The sequence below is a fragment of the Schistocerca americana genome, unplaced genomic scaffold, assembly GCF_021461395.2.
Source record: "Schistocerca americana isolate TAMUIC-IGC-003095 unplaced genomic scaffold, iqSchAmer2.1 HiC_scaffold_14, whole genome shotgun sequence".
NCBI lineage: Eukaryota > Metazoa > Arthropoda > Insecta > Orthoptera > Acrididae > Schistocerca > Schistocerca americana.
Window position 1 is genome coordinate 16,149,575 of NW_025725481.1, and position 22,591 is coordinate 16,172,165.

The window sequence follows — 22,591 nt, forward strand, 5'->3', positions numbered from 1 at the left end:
TGAGGGAGCGAGTGATGCAGTAAAGATGGAATAGTGCATCGGAAAGGAGATACTCGTATCCCAAACGAAAATCCTGTCGTTTCCATAGAAACGTTACTCGATTTAGAAGCAGAGGCCATAGAACTGATAGTATTTCTTAGCGACGCAATTACTGTGTTAATTCGACAGTGTTAGGGAGCGAGGGATCCAGTTAAGAAGGAATAGTGTATCGGAAATGAGATACTCGTTTCCCAAAAGAAGATCCTGTCGTTTCCATAGAAACGTTACTCGATTTAGAAGGAGACGTCACAGAGCCCATTGTATTTCATAGCGACGCAATTTTTGTGTTGATTCGTCAGTGTGAGAAAGCGAGGGATGCAGTAATGAAGGAATAGTGCATCTTAAAGGAGATACTTGTATCCCAAAAGAGAATCCTGTCGTTTCCATAGAAACGTTACTCTTTGTAGAAGGAGAAGTCATAGAACAAATAGTATTTCATAGCGATCAATTTCTGTGTTAATTCGTCAATGTGAGGGAGGAATGCAGTAAAGAAGGAATAGTGCATCGGAAAGGAGACACTCGTATCCCAACAGAAGATCCTGACGTCTCTATAGAAACGTTACTCGATTTAGAAGGAGAAGTCACAGAGCCCATTGTATTTCATAGCGACGCAATTTTTGTGTTGATTCGTCAGTGTGAGACAGTGAGGGATGCAGTAAAGAAGGAATAGTGCATCGGAAAGGAGATACTCGTATCCCAAAAGAAAATCCTGTCGTTTCCATTGAAACGTAACTCGATTTAGAAGGAGAAGTCATAGAACACATAGTATTTCATAGCGACGCAATATCTGTGTTAGATCGTCAATGTGAGGGAGCGAGGAATGCAGTAAAGAAGGAATAGTGCATCGGAAAGGAGATACTCGTATCCCAAAAGAAACTCCTGTCGCTTCCATAGAAACGTTACTCGATTTAGAAGGAGAAGCCATAGAACTGATAGTATTTCATAGCGACGCAATTTCTGTGTTAATTCGCCAGTGTGAGGAAGCGAGGGATGCACTAAAGAAGTAATAGTGCATCGGAAATGAGATACTCGTATCCCAAAAGAAGATCCTGTCGTTTCCATTGAAACGTTACTCGATTCAGAAGGAGAAGTCACAGAGCCCATTGTATTTCATAGCGACGCAATTATTGTGTTGATTCGTCAGTGTGGGAAAGCTAGGGATGCAGTAAAGAAGGAATAGTGCATCTCAAAGGAGATACTTGTATCCCAAAAGAGAATCCTGTCGTTTCCATAGAAACGTTACTCGATTTAGAAGGAGAAGTCATAGAACACATAGTATTTCATAGCGATCAATTTCCGAGTAAATTCGTCAATGTGAGGGAGGGATGCAGTAAAGAAGGAATAGTGCATTGGAAAGGAGACACTTGTATCCCAAAAGAAGATCCTGACGTTTCCATAGAAACGTTACTCGATTTAGAAGGAGAAGTCACAGAGCCCATTGTATTTCATAGCGACGCAAATTTTGTGTTGAATCGTCAGTGTGAGACAGTGAGGGATGCAGTAAAGAAGGAATAGTGCATCGGAAAAGAGATAGTCGTATCCCAAAAGAAAATCCTGTCGTTTCCATAGAAACGTCACTCGAGTTGGAAGGAGTTGTCATAGAACCAATAGTATTTCATATAAACGCAATTTCTGTGTTCATTCGTCAATGTGAAGGAGCGAGTGATGCAGTAAAGAACGAATAGTGCATCGGAAAGGAAATTCTCGTATCCCAAAAGAAAATCCTGTAGTTTCCATAGAAACGTTACTCGATTTAGAAGGAGAAGTCATAGAACCCATAGTATTTCTTAGCGATCGATTTCTGCGTTAGTTGGTCAATGTGAGGGATCGAAGAAAGCAGTAAAGAAAGAATAGTGCATCAGAAAGGAGATACTCGTATCCCAAAAGAAAATCCTGTCGTTTCCATAGAAACGTGGCTTGATTTAGATGGAGTGGACATAGAACCTATAGTATATCACAGCGATCAGTTTCAGTGTTAATTCGTCAATTTGAGGGAGCGAGGGATGCAGAAAAGAAGGAACAGAGCATCGGAAAGGAGAGACTCCTATCCCAAATGAAAATCATGTCGTTTCCATAGAAACGTTACACTATTTAGAAGGAAAATTTATAGAACCCACAGTATTTCATAGCAACGCAATTTCTGAGTTAAATTGTCAATGTGACGGAGCGAGGGATGCAGTAAAGAAGGGATAGTGCATCGGAAAGGAGATACTCGCATCCCAAAATAAAATCCAGTCGTTTCCTTAGAAACGTTACTCGATTTTGAAACAGAAGTCTTAAATCCCATATTATTTCAAAGCGACGTAATTTCTGTGTTAATTCGTCAATGGGAGGGAGTGAGGGATGCAGTAATGAAAGAATAGTGCATCAGATAGGAGATACTCGTATCCCAAAAGGAAATCCAAGCGTTTCCATAGATACGTTACGCGATTTAGAAGGAGAGGCCATAGAACTGATAGTATTTCTTAGCGACGCAATTTCTGTGTTAATTCGATAGTGTTAGGGAGCGAGGGATCCAGTTAAGAAGGAATAGTGTATCGGAAATGAGATACTCGTTTCCCAAAAGAAGATCCTGTCGTTTCCATAGAAACGTTACTCGATTTAGAAGGAGACGTCACAGAGCCCATTGTATTTCATAGCGACGCAATTTTTGTGTTGATTCGTCAGTGTGAGAAAGCGAGGGATGCAGTAAAGAAGGAATAGTGCATCGGAAAGGAGATACTCGTATCCCAAAAGAAGATCCTGTCGTTTCCATAGAAACGTTACACTATTTAGAAGGAAAAGTTATAGAACGCACAGTATTTCATAGCGACGCAATTTCTGATTTAAATCGTCAATGTGACAGAGCGAGGGATGCAGTAAAGAAGGAATAGTGCATCGGAAAGGAAATCCTCGTATCCCAAAAGAAAATACTGTCGTTTCCATAGAAACGTTACTCGATTTAGAAGGAGAAGTCATAGAACCCATAGTATTTCATAGCGATCAATTTCTGTGTTAATTCGTCAATGTGAGGGAGCGAGGGAAGCAGTAAAGAGCGAATAGTGCATCGGAAAGGAAATTCTCGTATCCCAAAATAAAATCCTGTCGTTTCCATAGAAACGTTACTCCATTTAGAAGGAGGGACGTAGAACCCATAGTACTTTAATAGTGACCAATTTCTGTGTTAATTCATCAATGTGAGGGAGCGACGGATGCCGTAAAGAAGGAATAATGCATCGGAAAGGAGATTGTCGAATCCGAAAAGGTAAAACTGTCGTTTCCATAGAAACGCTACTCGATTTAAAAGGAGAAGTCATAGAACCCATAGTATTTCATAGCGTCGAAATTTCTGTGTTAATTCGTCAATGTGAGTGTGCGAGGGATGTAGTAGAGAAGGAATAGTGCATCGGAAAGGAGATACTCGTACCCCAAAAGAAAATCCTGTCGTTTCCATAGAAACGTGGCTTGATTTAGATGGAGTGGACATAGAACCTATAGTATATCATAGCGATCAGTTTCAGTGTTAATTCGTCAATTTGAGGGAGCGAGGGATGCAGAAAAGAAGGAACAGAGCATCGGAAAGGAGAGACTCCTATCCCAAATGAAAATCCTGTCGTTTCCATAGAAACGTTACTCGATTTAGAAGGAGAAGTCATAGAACACATAGTATTTCATAGCGACGCAATATCTGTGCAAAAACGTCAATGTGCGGGAACGAGGGATGCAGTAAAGATGGAGTAGTGCATCGGAATGGAGATACTCGTATCCCAAAAGAAAATTCTGACGTTTCCATAGAAACGTTACTCTTTATAGAAGGAGAAATCCTAGAATCCATAGTATTTCATAGCGACGCAATTTCTGTGTTAATCAGTCATTGTGACGGAGTGAGTGATGCAGTAAAGAAGGAATAGTGCGTCGGAAAGGAGATACTCGTATCCAAAAAGAAAATCCTGACGTTTCCATAGAAATGTTACTCGATTTAGAAGGAGTAGCCATAGAACTGATAGTATTTCATAGCAACGCAATTTTTGAGTTGATTCGTCAGTGTGAGATAGCGAGGGATGCAGTAAAGAAGGAATAGTGCATCGGAAAGGAGATACTCGTATCCCAAAAGAAAATCCGGTCGTTTCCATAGAAATGTTGCTGGATTTAGAAGGAGAAGCCATAGAACTGATAGTATTTCATAGCGACGCAATTTCTGTGTTAATTCCCCTGTGTGAGGGAGCGAGGGATGCAGTAAAGAAGAAATAGTGCATCGGAAAGGAGATACTCGTACCCCAAAAGAAAATCCTGTCGTTTCCATAGAAATGTTACTCGATTTGGAAAGAGAAGTCATAGAACCTATAGTTTATCATTGCGAAGCAAGTTCTGTGTTAATTCGTGATTGTGTGGGAGCGAGGGATGCAGTACAGTTGGAATAGTGCATCGGAAAGGAGATACTTGAAACCCAAAAGAAATTTCTGTCATTTCAATTTGAACGTTACTCGACTTTGAAGGAGAAGTCTTAGAACACATAGTATTTCGTAGCGACGCAATAACTGTGTTATATCGTCAATATGAGGGAGCGAGGGATGCAGTAAAGAAGGAATAGTGCATCGGAAAGGAGATACTCGTATCCCAAAAAAAAAATCCTGTCGTTTCCTTAGATACGCTACTCCATTTAGAAGGAGAAGTCATAGAACCTTTAGTATATTATGGCGACGCAATTTCTGTGGTAATTCGTCAGTGTGAGGGAGCGATGCAAGCAGTAAAGAAGGAATAGTGCATCGTAAATGAGATACTCGTATCCCAAAAGAAAATCCTGACGTTTCCATAGAAACGTGACTCTTTATAGAAGGAGAAGTCTTAGAACACATAGTATTTCATAGCGACGCAATTTCTGTGTTAATTCGTCAGTGTGAGGGAGCGAATGAAGCAGTAAAGAAGGAATAGTGCATCGGAAAGGAGAAACTCGAATCCCAAAAGAAAATCCTGTCGTTTCCATAGAGATGTTACTCGATTTGGAAGGAGAAGCCATAGAACTGATAGTATTTCATAGCGACGCAATTTCTGAGTTCATTCGTCAATGTGCGGGAGTGAGAGATGCAGAAAAGATGGGATAATGCATCGGAAAGGAGATACTCGTATCCCAAAAGAAAATCGTATCGTTTCCATAGAAATTTACTCTATTTAGAAGGTGAAATCATAGAACGCACAGTATTTCATAGCGACGCAATTTCTGAGTTTAATCGTCAATGTGACGGAGCGAGGGATGCAGAAAAGAAGGAATAGTGCATCGGAAAGGAGATAGTCGCATCCCAAAAGGAAATCCTGTTGTTTCCATAGAAACGTTACTCAAGATGGAAGGAGATATCATGGAACCCATACTATGTTCAAATGGCTCTGAGCACTATGGGACGCAACTGCTGTGGTCATAAGTCCCCTAGATCTTAGAACTACTTAAACCTAACTAACCTAAGGACAGCACACAACACCAAGCCATCACGAGGCAGAGAAAATCTCTGACCCCGCCGGGAATCGAACCCGGGAACCCGGGCGTGGGAAGCGAGAACGCTACCGCACGACCACGAGATGCGGGCCCATACTATGTCATAGCAACACAATATCTGTGTTAATTCATCAATGCGACGGACCGAGGGATGCAGTAATGAAGGAATAGTGCATCGGAAGGAGATAGTCGTATCCCAAATTACAATAATGTCGTTTCATAGAGAGGTTACTCGATTCAGAAGGAGAAGTCATAGAACTCATAGTATCTCATAGCGACGCAATTTCTGTGTTCATTCGTCAATCTGAGGGAGCGAGGGATGCAGTAAAGATGGAATAGTTCATCGGAAAGGAGATACTCGTATCCCAAAAGAAAGTCCTGTCGTTTCCATAGGTACGATACTCGATTTAGAAGGAGAAGTCATAGAAACCATAGTATTTCATAGCGAAGCAATTTCTGTGTTAATTTGTCAATGTGAGGGACCGAGGGATGCAGTAATGAAGGAATAGTGCATCGCAAAGGAGATACTCGTATATCAAAAGAAAATCCTCTAGTTTCCATAGAAACGTAACGCGATTTAGCAGGGGGAGACATAGAACCCTTCGTTTTTCATAGCGAAGAAATTCTGTGGTAACTCGTCAATGTGATGGAGCGAGGGATGCAGTAAAGTTGGAATGGTGCATCGGAATGGAGATACTCGAATCCCAAAACAATTTCCCGTCGTTGCCATTGTAACGTTACTCGATTTAGAAGGAGATGTCATGGAACCCATACTATTTCATAGCTACCCAATTTCTGTGTTAATTCATCAATGTGACGGAGCGGGGGATGCAGTAATGAAGGAATAGTGCATCGGAAAGGAGATAGTCGTATCCTAAAAGAAAATTCTGTCGTTTCCATAGAAACGTTACTCAATTTAGAAGGTGAAGTAATAGAACGCATAGTATTTCATAGCGACGCAATTTCTGTGTGAAATCGACGATGTGAGGGAGCGAGGAATGCAGTAACGAAGGAATAGTTCATCGGAAACAAGATGCTCGTATCCCAAAAGAAAGTCCTGTCGTTTCCATAGGTACGATACTCGATTTAGATGGAGAAGGCATAGAAACCATAGTATTTCATAGCGAAGCAATTTCTGTGTTAATTTGTCAATGTGAGGGACCGAGGGATGCAGTAATGAAGGAATAGTGCAACGGAAAGAAGATACTCGTATCCCAAAAGAAAATCCTGTCGTTTCCATAGAAACGTTACTCGACTTGGAAGTAGATGTCATAGAACACATAGTATTTCATAGCAACGCAATTTATGTGGTAAATCGTCAATGTGAGGGAGCGAGGGAAGCAGTAAAGAAGGGTTAGTGCATCGGATAGGAGAAAATGAGAGAATCGTAACCCAAAAGAAAATCCTGTAGATTCCATACAAACGTTACTCGATTTACAAGTTGATGTCATAGAACCCATAGTAATTCACAGCGATGCAATTTCTGTGTTAATTCGTCAATGTGTAGGAACGACTGATGCAGTAAAGAAGGAAGAGTGCATCTGAAACGAGATACTCGTATCCCACAAGAAAATTCAGTCGTTGCCATCGATACTTTTCTCGGTTTATAAGGTGATGTCATAGATCCCTTAGTATTTTATAGCGACGCAATTTCTGTGTTAATTCGTCAATGTGAGGGAGCGAGGGATGCAGTATAGAAGGAATAGTGCATCGGAAAGGAACTACTCGTATCCCAAAAGAAAATCCTGTCGTTTCCGTCGAAACGTTTCTCGATTTGGAAGGAGATGACATAGAACCCATAGTATTTCATTGCGACCCAATTTCTGTGTTAATTCTTCAATGTGAGTGAGCGAGTGATGCAGTAAAGATGGAATAGTGCATCGGGGAGGAGTTACTCGTATCCGAGGAGAAAATCCTGTCGTTTCCATAAAAATGTTACTCGATTTAAAAGGCGATGTCACAGACCCCACAGTATTTCATAGCGACGCAATTTCTGTGTTAATTCGTCAATGTGAGGGATCGAGGGATGTAGTAAAGGAGGAATAGTACAACGGATAGGGGATAATGAGATAATCGTAACCCAAATGAAAATCCTGTAGTTTCCATATAAACGTTACTCGATTTACAAGTAGATGTCATAGAACCCATAGTAATACACAGCGACGCAATTTATGTGTTAAATCGTTAAAGGTAAGGAACGAGTAATGCAGTAAAGAAGGAAGAGTGCATCGGAAAGGAGATAGTCGAAACCCACAAGAAAATCCAGTCGTTTCCATCGACACGTTTCTCGATTTAGGAGGTGATGTCATAGAACACATAGTATTTCATAGCGACGCAATTTCTGTGTTAATTCGACAATGTGAGGGAACGAGGGAAGCAGTAAAGAAGGAATTGTGCATCGGAGAGGGGATACTCGTCTCCCAAAAGGATATCCTATCGCTCCCATAGAAACGTTACTCGATTTAGAAGGAGATGTCATAGAGCCCGTGGTATATCATAGCCATTCAATTTTTGTAATAATTCGTCAATCTGAGGGAGCGAGAGATGCAGTAAAGAAGGAATAGTGCATCGGATAGGTGATAATGAGATAATCGAAACCCAAAAGAAAATCCTGTATTTTCCATAGAAACGTTACTCGATTTAGAAGGAGATGTCATACAACCTATAGTATCTCATAGCGACGCAATTTCTGTGTTATTTCGTCAATGTGGGGGAGCGAGGGATGCAGTAATGAAGGAATAGTGCATCGGAAAGGACATACTCGTATCCCCAAGGAAAATCCTGTCGTTTCCATAGAAACGTTACTCGATTTAGAAGGAGAAGTCATAGAACCCACAGTATTTAAAAGCGACGCAATTGCTGTTATAATTCGTAAATATGAGGGAGCAAGGGATGCAGCAAAGAAGGAATAGGGCATCGGAAAGGAGATAGCCGTATCCCAAAAGACAGTCCTTTCGTTTCCATAGAAACGTTGCTCGATTTAGAAGGAGAAGTCATAGAACCCATAGTATTTAAAAGCGCCGCAATTGCTGTTATAATTCGTAAATGTTAGGGAGCAAGGGATGCAGCAAAGAAGGAGTAGGGCATCGGAAAGGAGATAGCCGTATCCCAAAAGACAGTCCTTTCGTTTCCATAGAAACGTTACTCGATTTAGATGGAGAAGTCATAGAACCCATAGTATTTCTTAGCCCCGCGATATCTGTGATAATTTGTCAATGTGAGGTAGGAAAAGATGCAGTAACGAAGGAATAGTGCATCGGAACGGAGATATTCGTATCCCAAAAGAAAATCCTGTCGTTTCCATAGAAACGTTACTCGATTTAGAAGAAGATGTCATAGAACCAATAGTATTTCATAGCGACGCCATTTGTGTGTTCATTCGTCAATGTGAAGGAACGAATGATGCAGTAAAGAAAGAAGAGTGCATCGGAAACGAGATACTCGTATCCCAAAAGAAAATCCTGTCGTTTCCGTCGAAACGTTTCTCGATTTAGAAGGAGATGTCATTGAACCCATAGTATTTCATAGCGATCCAATTTCTGTGTTAATTCTACAATGTGAGTGAGCGAGGGATGCAGTAAAGATGGAATAGTGCATCGGGGAGGAGATACTCGTATCCGAAGAGAAAATCCTGTCGTTTCCATAGAAATGCTACTCGATTTAAAAGGCGATGTCACAGATCCCACAGTATTTCATAGCGACGCAATTTCTGTGTTAATTCGTCAATGTGAGGGTTCGAGGGATGAAGTAAAGAAGGAATATTGCAACGGATAGGGGATAATGAGATAATCGTAACCCAAAAGAAAATCCTGTAGTTTCCAAATAAACGTTACTCGATTTACAAGTAGACGTCATAGAACCCATAGTAACACACAGCGACGCAATTTATGTGTTAAATCGTTAGAGGTAAGGAACGAGTAATGCAGTAAAGAAGGAAGAGTGCATCGGAAAGGAGATAGTCGTACCCCACATGAAAATCCAGTCGTTTCCATCGACACGTTTCTCGATTTAGGAGGTAATGTCATAGAACACATAGTATTTCATAGCGACGCAATTTCTGTGTTAATTCGACAATGTGAGGGAACGAGGGAAGCAATAAAGAAGGAATTGTGCATCGGAGAGGGGATACTCGTCTCCCCAAAGGATATCCTGTCGCTCCCATAGAAACGTTACTCGATTTAGAAGGAGATGTCATAGAGCCCGTGGTATATCATAGCGACCCAATTTTTGTGTTAATTCGTCAATCTGAGGGAGCGAGGGATGCAGTAAAGAAGGAATATTGCATCGGATAGGTGATAATGAGATAATCGTAACCCAAAAGAAAATCCTATATTTTCCATAGAAACGTTACTCGATTTAGAAGGAGATGTCATACAACCTATAGTATCTCATAGCGACGCAATATCTGTGTTATTGCGTCAATGTGGCTGAGCGAGGGATGCAGTAATGAAGGAATAGTGCATCGGGAAGGACATACTCGTATCCCCAAGGAAAATCCTGTCGTTTCCATAGAAACGTTACTCGATTTAGAAGGAGAAGTCATAGAACCCATAGTATTTCTTAGCCCCGCGATATCTGTGATAATTCGTCAATGTGAGGTAGCAAAAGATGCAGTAACGAAGGATTTTTGCATCGGGGTGGAGTTACTCGTATCCGAAAAGAAAATCCTGTCGTTTCCATAGAAACGTTACTCGATTTAGAAGGAGAAAACATAGAACCGTTAGTATTTCATAGCGACGCAATTTCTGTGTTAATTCGTCAATGTGAGGGAGCGAGGGATGCAGTAAAGAAGGAATTGTGCATCGGAAAGGACATACTCGTAACCCAAAAGAAAATCCTGTCGTATTCATAGAAACGTTACTCGATTTAGAAGGAGAAGTCATAGAACTCATAGCATTTAAAAGCGACGCAATTGCTGTTATAATTCGTAAATGTGAGGGAGCAAGGGATGCCGCAAAGAAGGAATAGGGCATCGAAAAGGAGATAGCCGTATCCCAAAAGACACTATTTTCGTTTCCATAGAAACGCTACTCGATTTAGATGGAGAAGTCATAGAACCCATAGTATTTCTTAGCCCCGCGATATCTGTGATAATTTGTCAATGTGAGGTAGCAAAAGATGCAGTAACGAAGGAATAGTGCATCGGAAAGGAGATATTCGTATCCCAAAAGAAAATCCTGTCGTTTCCATAGAAACGTTACTCGATTTAGAAGTAGATGTCATAGAACCCATAGTATTTCATAGCGACGCCATTTGTGTGTTAATTCGTCAATATGAGGGAGCGAGGGAAGCAGTAAAGAAGGATTAGTGCATCGGATGGGAGAAAATGAGATAATCGTAACCCAAAAGAGAATCCTGTAGTTTCCATACAAACGTTACTCGATTTACAAGTTGATGTCATACAACCCATAGTAATTCACAGCGATGCAATTTCTGTGTTAATTCGTCAATGTGAAGGAACGAATGATGCAGTAAAGAAGGAAGAGTGCATCGGAAACGAGATAGTCGTATCCCACAAGAAAATTCAGTCGTTGCCATCGATACTTTTCTCGGTTTATAAGGTGATGTCATAGATCCCTTAGTATTTTATAGCGACGCAATTACTGTGTTAATTCGTCAATGTGAGGGAGCGAGGGATGCAGAAAAGAAGGAATAGTGAATCGGAAAGGAGTTAGAGGTATCCCAAAAGAAAATTTTGTCGTTTCCATAGAAACGTTACTCGATCTAGAAAGACATGTCATAGAGCAAATAGTACTTGATAGCGACGCAATTTCTGTGTTAATTCGTCAATGTGAGGGAAGGAGGGATGCAGTAACGATGGATTAGTGCATCGGAAAGGAGATAGTCGTATCCCAAAACAAAATCTTGTCGCTTCCATAGGAACTTCACACGATTTAGGAGAAAAGTCATAGAACACATAGTATTTCATAACGACGCAATTTCTTTGTTAATTCGTCAATGTGAGGGAGCGAGGGATGCAGTATAGAAGGAATAGTGCATCGGAAAGGAGATACTCGTATCCCAAAAGAGAATCCTGTCGTTTCCGTCGAAACGTTTCTCGATTTAGAAGGAGATGTCATAGAACCCATAGTATTTCATAGCGACCCAATTTCTGTGTTAATTCTTCAATATGAGTGAGCGAGGGATGCAGTAAAGATGGAATAGTGCATCGGGGAGGAGTTACTCGTATCCGAGGAGAAAATCCTGTCGTTTCCATAGAAATGTTACTCGATTTAAAAGGCGATGTCACAGATCCCACAGTATTTCATAGCAACGCAATTTCTGTGTTAATTCGTCAATGTGAGGGATCGAGGGATGCAGTAAAGAAGGAATAGTGCAACGGATAGGGGATAATGAGATAATCGTAACCCAAATGAAAATCCTGTAGTTTCCATATAAACGTTACTCGATTTACAAGTAGATGCCATAGAACCCATAGTAATACACAGCGACGCAATTTGTGTGTTAAATCGTTAAAGGTAAGGAACGAGTAATGCAGTAAAGAAGGAAGAGTGCATCGGAAAGGAGTTAGTCGTACCCCACAAGATAATCCAGTCGTTTCCATCGACACGTTTCTCGATTTAGGAGGTGATGTCATAGAACACATAGTATTTCATAGCGACGCAATTTCTGTGTTAATTCGTCAATGTGAGGGAGCGAGGGATGCAGAGAAGAAGGAATAGTGAATCGGAAAGGAGTTAGAGGTATCCCAAAAGAAAATTTTGTCGTTACCATAGAAACGTTACTCGATCTAGAAAGACATGTCATAGAGCCCATAGTACTTGATAGCGACGCAATTTCTGTGTTAATTCGTCAATGTGAGGGAGCGAGGGATGCAGTATAGAAGGAATAGTGCATCGGAAAGGAGATACTCGTATTCCAAAAGAAAATCCTATCGTTTCCGTCGAAACGTTTCTCGATTTAGAAGGAGATGTCATAGAACCCATAGTATTTCATAGCGACCCAATTTCTGTGTTAATTCTTCAATGTGAGTGAGCGAGGGATGCAGTAAAGATGGAATAGTGCATCGGGAGGAGTTACTCGTATCCGAAGAGAAAATCCTGTCGTTTCCATAGAAATGTTACTCGATTTAAAAGGCGATGTCATAGATCCCAGAGTATTTCATAGCGACGCAATTTCTGTGTTAATTCGTCAATGTGAGGGATCGAGGGATGCAGTAAAGAAGGAATAGTGCATCGGATAGGAGATAAAGAGATAATCGTAACCCGAAAGAAAATCCTGTAGTTTCCATATAAACGTTACTCGATTTACAAGTAGATGTCATAGAACCCATAGTAATACACAGCGACGCAATTTATGTGTTAAATCGTCAAAGGTAAGGAACGAGTAATGCAGTAAAGAAGGAAGAGTGCATCGGAAAGGAGATAGTCGAACCCCACAAGAAAATCCAGTCGTTTCCATCGACACGTTTCTCGATTTAGGAGGTGATGTTATGGAACACATAGTATTTCATAGCGACGCAATTTCTGTGTTAATTCGACAATGTGAGGGAACGAGGGAAGCAGTAAAGAAGGAATTGTGCATCGGAGAGGGGATACTCGTCTCCCCAATGGATATCCTGTCGCTCCCATAGAAACGTTACTCGATTTAGAAGGAGATGTCATAGAGCCCGTGGTACATCATAGCGACCCAATTTTTGTGTTATTTCGTCAATCTGAGGGAGCGAGAGACGCAGTAAAGAAGGAATAGTGCATCGGATAGGTGATAATGAGATAATCGTAACCCAAACGAAAATCCTGTATTTTCCATAGAAACGTTACTCGATTTAGAAGGAGATGTCATACAACATATAGTATCTCATAGCGACGCAATTTCTGTGTTATTTCGTCAAGCTGGGGGAGCGAGGGATGCAGTAATGAAGGAATAGTGCATCGGAAAGGACATACTCGTATCCCCTAGGAAAATCGTGTCGTTTCCATAGACACGTTACTCGATTTAGAAGGAGAAGTCATAGAACCCATAGTATTTAAAAGCGACGCAATTGCTGTTATAATTCGTAAATGTGAGGGAGCAAGGGATGCAGCAAAGAAGGAATAGGGCATCGGAAAGGAGATAGCCGTATCCCAAAAGACAGTCCTTTCGTTTCAATAGAAACGTTACTCGATTTAGATGGAGAAGTCATAGAACCCATAGTATTTCATAGCCCCTCGATATCTGTGATAATTTGTCAATGTGAGGTAGCAAAAGATGCAGTAACGAAGGAATAGTGCATCGGAAAGCAGATATTCGTATCCCAAAAGAACATCCTGTCGTTTCCATAGAAACGTTACTCGATTTAGAAGAAGATGCCATAGAACCCATAGTATTTCATAGCGACGCCATTTGTGTGTTAATTCGTCAATATGAGGGAGCGAGGGATGCAGTATAGAAGGAATAGTGCATCGGAAAGTAGATACTCGTATCCCAAAAGAGAATCCTGTCGTTTCCGTCGAAACGTTTCTCGATTTAGAAGGAGATGTCATAGAACCCATAGTATATCATAGCGACCCAATTTCTGTGTTAATTCTTCAATATGAGTGAGCGAGGGATGCAGTAAAGATGGAATAGTGCATCGGGGAGGAGTTACTCGTATCCGAGGAGAAAATCCTGTCGTTTCCATAGAAATGTTACTCGATTTAAAAGGCGATGTCACAGATCCCACAGTATTTCATAGCGACGCAATTTCTGTGTTAATTCGTCAAAGTGAGGGATCGAGGGATGCAGTAAAGAAGGAATTGTGCAACGGTTAGGGGATAATGAGATAATCGTAACCCAAATGAAAATCCTGTAGTTTCCATATAAACGTTACTCGATTTACAAGTAGATGCCATAGAACCCATAGTAATACACAGCGACGCAATTTATGTGTTAAATCGTCAAAGGTAAGGAACGAGTAATGCAGTAAAGAAGGAAGAGTGCATCGGAAAGGAGATAGTCGTACCCCACAAGAAAATCCAGTCGTTTCCATCGACACGTTTCTCGATTTAGGAGGTGATGTCATAGAACACATAGTATTTCATAGCGACGCAATTTCTGTGTTAATTCGACAATGTGAGGGAACGAGGGAAGCAGTAAAGAAGGAATTGTGCATCGGAGAGGGGATACTCGTCTCCCCAAAGGATATCCTGTCGCTCCCATAGAAACGTTACTCGATTTAGAAGGAGATGTCATAGAGCACGTGGTATATCATAGCGACCCAATTTTTGTGTTAACTCGTCAATCTGAGGGAGCGAGGGATGCAGTAAAGAAGGAATAGTGCATCAGATAGGTGATAATGAGATAATCGTAACCCAAAAGAAAATCCTGTATTTTCCATAGAAACGTTACTAGATTTAGAAGGAGATGTCATACAACCTATAGTATCTCATAGCGACGCAATTTCTGTGTCATTTCGTCAATGTGGGGGAGCGAGGGATGCAGTAATGAAGGAATAGTGCATCGGAAAGGACATACTCGTATCCCCAAGGAAATTCCTGTCGTTTCCATAGAAACGTTACTCGATTTAGAGGGAGAAGTCATAGAATCCATAGTATTTCTTAGCCCCGCGATATCTTTGATAATTCGTCAATGTGAGGTAGCAAAAGATGCAGTAACGAAGGAATTTTGCATCGGGTTGGAGATACTCGTATCCGAAAAGAAAATCCTGTCGTTTCCATGGAAACGTTACTCGATTTAGAAGGAGATGTCATAGAGCCCGTGGTATTTCATAGCGACCCAATTTTTGTGTTAATTCGTCAATGTGAGGGAGCAAGTGGTGCAGTAAAAAAGGAATGGTGCATCGGAAAGGACATACTCGTATCCCCAGGGAAAATCCTGTCGTTTCCATAGAAACGTTACTCGATTTAGAAGGAGAAGTCATAGAACCCATAGTATTTAAAAGCCACGCAATTGCTGTTATAATTCGTAAAAGTGAGGGAGCAAGGGATGCAGCAAAGAAGGAATAGGGCATCGGAAAGGAGATAGCCGTATCCCAAAAGACAGTCCTTTCGTTTCCATAGAAACGTTACTCGATTTAGAAGGAGAAGTCATAGAACCCATAGTATTTAAAAGCGCCGCAACTGCTGTTATAATTCGTAAAAGTGAGGGAGCAAGGGATGCAGCAAAGAAGGAATAGGGAATCGGAAATGAGATAGCCGTATCCCAAAAGACAGTCCTTTCGTTTCCATAGAAACGTTACTCGATTTAGATGGAGAAGTCATAGAACCCATAGTATTTCTTAGCCCCGCGATATCTGTGATAATTTGTCAATGTGAGGTAGCATAAGATGCCGTAACGAAGGAATAGTGCATCGGAAAGGAGATATTCGTATCCCAAAAGAAAATCCTGTCGTTTCCATAGATACCTTACTCGATTTAGAAGAAGATGTCATAGAACCCATAGTACTTCATAGCGACGCCATTTGTGTGTTCATTCGTCAATGTGAGGGATCGAGGGATGCAGTAATGATGGAATAGTGCATCGGATAGGAGATAATGAGATAATCGTAACCCGAAAGAAAATCCTGTATTTTCCATAGAAACGTTACTCGATTTAGAAGGAGATGTCATACAACCTATAGTATCTCATAGCGACGCAATTTCTGTGTTATTTCGTCAAGCTGGGGGAGCGAGGGATGCAGTAATGAAGGAATAGTGCATCGGAAAGGACATACTCGTATCCCCTAGGAAAATCGTGTCGTTTCCACAGAAACGTTACTCGATTTAGAAGGAGAAGTCATAGAACCCATAGTATTTAAAAGCGACGCAATTGCTGTTATAATTCGTAAATGTGAGGGAGCAAGGGATGCAGCAAAGAAGGAATAGGGCATCGGAAAGGAGATAGCCGTATCCCAAAAGACAGTCCTTCCGTTTCCATAGAAACGTCACTCGATTTAGAAGGAGAAGTCATAGAACCCATAGTACTTAAAAGCGCCGCAATTGCTGTTATAATTCGTAAATGTGAGGGAGCAAGCGATGCAGCAAAGAAGGAATAGGGCATCGGAAAGGAGATAGCATTATCCCACAAGACAGTCCTTTCGTTTCCATAGAAACGTTACTCGATTTAGATGGAGAAGGCATAGAACCCATAGTATTTCTTAGCCCCGCGATATCTGTGATAATTTGTCAATGTGAGGTAGCAAAAGATGCAGTAACGAAGGAATAGTGCATCGGAAAGGAGATATTCGTATCCCAAAAGAAAATCCTGCCGTTTCCATAGAAACGTTACTCGATTTAGAAGAAGATTTCATAGAACCCATAGTATTTCATAGCGACGCCATTTGTGTGTTAATTCGTCAATATGAGGGAGCGAGGGAAGCAGTAAAGAAGGATTAGTGCATCGGATAGGAGAAAATGAGATAAACGTAACCCAAAAGGAAATCCTGTAGTTTCCATACAAACGTTACTCGATTTACAAGTAGATGTCATAGAACCCATAGTAATTCACAGCGATGCAATTTCTGGGTTAATTCGTCAATATGAAGGAACGAATGATGCAGTAAAGAAGGAAGAGTGCATCGGAAACGAGATAGTCGTATCCCACAAGAAAATTTAGTCGTTGCCATCGATACGTTTCTCGGTTTATAAGGTGATGTCATAGATCCCTTAGTATTTTATAGCGACGCAATTTCTGTGTTAATTCGTCAATGTGAGGGAGCGAGGGATGCAGAAAAGAAGGAATAGTGAATCGGAAAGGAGTTAGAGGTATCCCAAAAGAAAATTTTGTCGTTTCCATAGAAACGTTACTCGATCTAGAAAGACATGTCATAGAGCCCATAGTATTTCATATCGAAGCAATTTCTGTGTTAATTCGTCAATGTGAGAGAAGGAGGGATGCAGTAAAGATGGATTAGTGCATCGGAAAGGAGATAGTCGTACCCCACAAGAAAATTCAGTCGTTTCCATCGTCACGTTTCTTGATTTAGGAAGTGATGTCGTAGAAAACATAGTATTTCATAGCGACGCAATATCTGTGTTAATTCGACAATGTGAGGGAACGAGGGAAGCAGTAAAGAAGGAATTGTGCATCGGAGACGGGATACTCGTCTCCCCAAAGGAAATCCTGTCGTTTCCAAAGAAACGTTACTCGATTTAGAAGGAGATGTCATAGAGCCCGTGGTATATCATAGCGACACAAAATTTGTGTTAATTCGTCAATGTGAGGGAGCGAGGGATGCAGTAAAGTAGGAATAGTGCATCGGATAGGGCATAATGAGATAATCGTAGCCCAAACTAAAATCCTGTATTTTCCATAGAAACGTTACTCGATTTAGAAGGAGATGACATACAACCTATAGTATCTCATAGCGACGCAATTTCTGTGTTATTTCGTCAATGTGGGGGAGCGAGGGATGCAGTAATGAAGGAATAGTGCATCGGAAAGGAGATACTCGTATCCCCAGGGAAAATCCTGTCGTTTCCATAGAAACGTTACTCGATTTAGAAGGAGAAAACATAGAACCCATAGTAATTCCTAGCGACGCAATTTCTGTGTTAATTCGTCAATGTGAGGGAGCGAGCGATGCAGTAGAGAAGGAATTGTGTATCGGAGAGGAGATACTCGTATCCCAAATGAAAATCCTGTCGTTTCCTTGGAAATGTTACTCGATTTAGAAGGAGATGTCATAGAGCCCGTGGTATTTCATAGCGACCCAATTTTTGTGTTAATTCGTCAATGTGAGGGAGCAAGGGGTGCAGTAAAGAAGGAATGGTGCATCGGAAAGGAGATACTCGTAACCCAAAAGAAAATCAAGCATTTTCCTTAGAAACGTTACTCGATTTAGAAGGAGATGACATACAGCCTATAGTATCTCATAGCGACGCAATTTCTGTGTTATTTCGTCAATGTTGGGGAGCGAGGGTTGCAGTAATGAAGGAATAGTGCATCGGAAAGGAGATACTCGTATCCCCAAGGAAAATCCTGTCGTAACCATAGAAACGTTTCTCGTTGCTGGAGGAGATGTCATAGAACCCATAGTATTTCATAGCGACGCATTATCTGTGTTAATTCGTCAATGTGTGGGGGCGAGGGATTCAGTTAAGATGGAATAGTGCATCGGAAAGGAGATAGTCGTATTCCAAAAGAAAGTCCTTTCGTTTCCATCGACACGTTTCTCGATTGAGAAGGTGATGTCATAGAACCAATAGTATTTCATAGCGACGCAATTTCTGTGTTAATTCAACAATGTGAGGGAGCGAAGGGTGCAGTAAAGAAGTAATTGTGCTTCGGAGAGGAGATACTTGTATCCCAAAAGAAAATTCTGTAGTTTCGATAGAAACGTTACTCGATTTAGAAGGAGATGTCATAGAACCCATAGTATTTCATATCGACCCAATTTCTGTGTTAATTCGTCAATGTGAGGGAGCGAGGGATGCAGTAAAGCACGAATAGTGCATCGGATAGGGGATAATGAGATAATCGTAACCCAAAAGAAAATCCTGTAGTTTCCATTCAAACGTTACTCGATTTACAAGTAGAAGTCATTGAACCCATAGTAATTTACAGCGACGCAATTTATGGGTTAATTCGTCAAAGTGAAGGAAAGAGAGATGCAGTAAAGAAAGAAGAGTGCATCGGAATGGAGATAGTCGTATCCCACAAGAAAATCCAGTCGTTTCCATCGACACGTTTCTCGATATAGAAGGTGATGTCATAGAACCAATAGTATTTCATAGCGACGCAATTTCTGTGTTAATTCGTCAATATGAGGGAGCGAGGGATGCAGTAAAGAAGGAATTTTGCATCGGAGAGGAGATACTCGTATCCCAAAAGAAAATCCTGTCGTTTCCAAAGAAACGTTACTCGATTTAGAAGGAGATGTCATAGAGCCTGTGGTATTTCATAGAGACCCAATTTTTGTGTTAATTCAACAATGTGAGGGAGCGAGGGGTGCAGTAAAGAAGGAATAGTGCATCGGAAAAGAGATACTCGTAACCCAAAAGAAAATCCAGTATTTTCCATAAAAACGTTACTCGATTTAGAAGGAGATGTCATACAATCTATAGTATCTCATAGCGACGCAGTTTCTGTGTTATTTCGTGAATGTGGGGGAGCGAGGGATGCAGTAATGAAGGAATGGTACATCGGAAAGGAGATACTCGTATCCCCAAGGAAAATCCTGTCGTTTCCATAGAAACGTTACTCGTTGCTGAAGGAGATGTCATAGAACCCATAGTAATTCATAGCGACGTAATTTCTGTGTTAAATCGTCAATCTGAGGGAGCGAAGGAAGCAGTAAAGAAGGAATAGTGCATCGGAAAGGAGATAGTCGTATCCCACAAGAAAGTCCTTTCGTATCCATAGAAACGTTAATCGATTTAGATGGAGAAGTCATAGAACCCATAGTATTTCTTACACCCGCGATATCTGTGTTAATTCGTCAATGTGAGATAGCGAGGGTTTCAGTAAAGAATTAATAGTGCATTGGTAAGTAGATACTCGTATCCCAAAAGGAAATCCTGTAGTTTCCATAGAAACGTTACTCGATTAAGAAGGAGATGTCATAGAACCCATAGTAATTCATAGCGACGCTACTTCTGTGTAATTCGTCAATATGAGGGAGCGAGGGATGCAGTAAAGAAGGAATAGTGCATCGGATGGGAGATAATGAGATAATCGTAACCCAAAACAGAATTCTGTAGTTTCCATACAAACGTTACTCGATTTACAAGTGGTTGTCATAGAACCCTTAGTAATTCACAGCGACGCAATTTCTGTGTAAATTCGTCAATGTGAATTAACGAGGGACGCAGTAAAGAAGGAAGAGTGGATCGGAAACGAGATAGTCGTATCCCACAAGAAAATCCAGACGTTTCCATCAACACGTTTGTCGATTTAGAAGTGATGTCCTAGAACCCATAGTATTTCATAGCGACGCAATTTTTGTGTTAATTCGACAATGTGCGGGAGCGAGGGATGCAGTAAAGAACAAATTGTGCATCGGAGAGGAGATACTCGTATCCCAGAAGAAAATCCTGTCGCTTCCATAGAAACGTTGCTCGATTTAGAAGGCGATGTCATAGATCCCATAGTATTTCATAGCACCGCCATTTTGTGTGTTAATTTGGCAATGTGAGGGAGCGAGGGATGCAGAGAAGAAGGAATAGTGAATCGGAAAGGAGTTAGAGGTAACCTAAAAGAAAATTTTGACGTTTCCATAGAAACGTCACACGATTTAGGAGGAGAAGTCATAGAACCCATATTATTTTATAGCAACTTAATTTCTATGTTAATTCGTCAATGTGAGGGAGCGAGGGATGCAGTAAAGAAGGAATAGTGCATCGGATAGGGGATAATGAGATAATCGTAACCCAAAAGAAAATCCTGTAGTTTCCATACGAACGTTACTCGATTTACAAGTAGATGTCATTGAACCCATAGTAATTCACAGCGACGCCATTTATGTGTTAATTCGTCGAAGTGAAGGAACGAGGGATGCAGTAAAGAAGGAAGAGTGCATCGGAGAGGAGATAGTCGTATCCCACAAGACAATCCAGTTGTTTCCATCGACACGTTTCTCGATTTAAAAGGTGATGTCACGGAACGCACAGTATTTCATAGCGACGCAATTTCTGTGTTAATTCGTCAATGGGAGGGAGCGAGGGATGCAGTAAAGAAGGAATAGTGCATCGGAAAGGAGACAGTCGTATCCCAAAAGAAGATCCTGTCGTTTCCATAGAAACGTTACTCGATTTAGATGGAGAAGTCATAGAACCCATAGTATTTCTTAGCCCCGCGATATCTGTGATAATTCGTCAATGTGAGGTAGCAAAAGATGCAGTAACGATGGAATAGTGCATCGGAAACGAGATAGTCGTATCCTAAAAGAAAATCCTGTCGTTTCCATAGAAACGTTACTCGATTTAGTAGGAGATGTCATAGATCCCATAGTATTTCATAGCGACGCAATTTCTGTGTTAATTCGACAGTGTGAGGGAGCGAGGGATGCAGAAAAGAAGGAATAGTGAATCGGAAAGGAGTTAGTCGTATCCCAAAAGAAAATTTTGTCGTTTCCATAGAAACGTTAATTGATCTAGAAAGAGATGTCATAGAACCCATAGTATTTCATAGCGACGCAATTTCTGTGTTAATTCGTCAATATGAGGGAAGGAGGGATGCAGTAAGGAATGAATAGTGCATCGGAAAGGAGACAGTCGTATCCCAAAAGAAAATCCTGTCGCTTGCATAAAAACGTTACTCGATTTAGAAGGAGACATCATAGAACACTTAGTATTTCATTACGACCAAATTTCTGTGTTAACGCTGCTATTTGAGGGACCGAGGGATGCAATAAAGAAGGAATAGCGCATCGGATAGGCGATACTCGTATCCCAAAAGTAAATCCTGTCGCTTCCATTGAAACTTCAAACGATTTAGGAGGAGAAGTCATAGGACACATAATATTTCATAGCGACGCAATTTCGTTGTTAATTCGTCAATGTGAGGAAGCGAGGGATGCAGTAAAGAAGGAATAGTGCATCGGAAAGGAGGTAGTCGAATCCCAAAAGAAAATCCTTTCGTTTCCATTGATACGTAACTCGATTTTGAAGGAGATGTCATAGAACCCATAGCATTTCATAGCGACGCAATTTCTGTGTTAATTCGTCAATGTGAGGGAGCGAGGGATGCCGTAAAAGAAGTAATAGTGCATCGGAAAGGAGATAGTCGAATACCAAAAGAAAATCCTTTCGTTTCCATAGAAATGTTGCCCTATTTAGGAGGAGATGTCATAGAACCAATTGTATTTCTGAACGATGCATTTTCTGTTCTAATTCGTCAATGTGAGGGAGCGAGGGATGCAGTAACGATGGAATAGTGCATCGGAAAGGAGATAGCCGTATCTTAAAAGATAATTCTGTCGTTCCATAGGAACGTTACTCGATTTAGAAGGAGATGTCATAGAACCCATAGTATAACATAGCGACGCTATTTCTGTGTTAATTCGTCTATGTGATGGAGCGAGGGATGCAGTAAAGAAGGAATAGTGCATCGGAATGGAGATACTCGTATCCCAAAAGAAAATCCTGTAGTATCGATAGAAACGTTACTCGATTTAGAACGAGATGTCGTAGAACCCATAGTAATTCATACCGACGCAATTTCTGTGTT